Here is a 209-nt window from a genome sequence, read left to right as displayed (position 1 = left end):
TGATGATAAGCTGGGCTACACTGGGACAGGCACACCCATTCCCCACCCCCAATCGGGCCAGGGGGTTACCTGGCCTGGGCTGGACCCCCACTAACACACACACACAATCGGGCAGCGGGCCTCGCTGGACTGGGCTGTTAGGTACTGGGGCGCACGGAGTGCCCGGCCACATCCTCCTCCTTGGTTCAGCCGGAGAGGGACTGGACACT

At 64.1% G+C, this 209-nt stretch overlaps 1 protein-coding gene across 1 annotated transcript in view; it reads left to right on the top strand.

Moving 5' to 3' along the window:
* LRRC75B (leucine rich repeat containing 75B) overlaps positions 1-209 on the top strand; it is a 47,855-nt gene that overhangs the window by 898 nt on the left and 46,748 nt on the right. The window lies entirely within an intron of this gene.

The sequence above is a fragment of the Gavialis gangeticus genome, unplaced genomic scaffold (genome assembly GCF_001723915.1).
Source record: "Gavialis gangeticus isolate Ggan-Ray unplaced genomic scaffold, GavGan_comp1, whole genome shotgun sequence".
Classification (NCBI taxonomy): domain Eukaryota; kingdom Metazoa; phylum Chordata; order Crocodylia; family Gavialidae; genus Gavialis; species Gavialis gangeticus.
The sequence above is the reverse complement of the archived record's forward strand: the minus strand, read 5'-3'. Positions and strand labels throughout refer to the sequence as shown.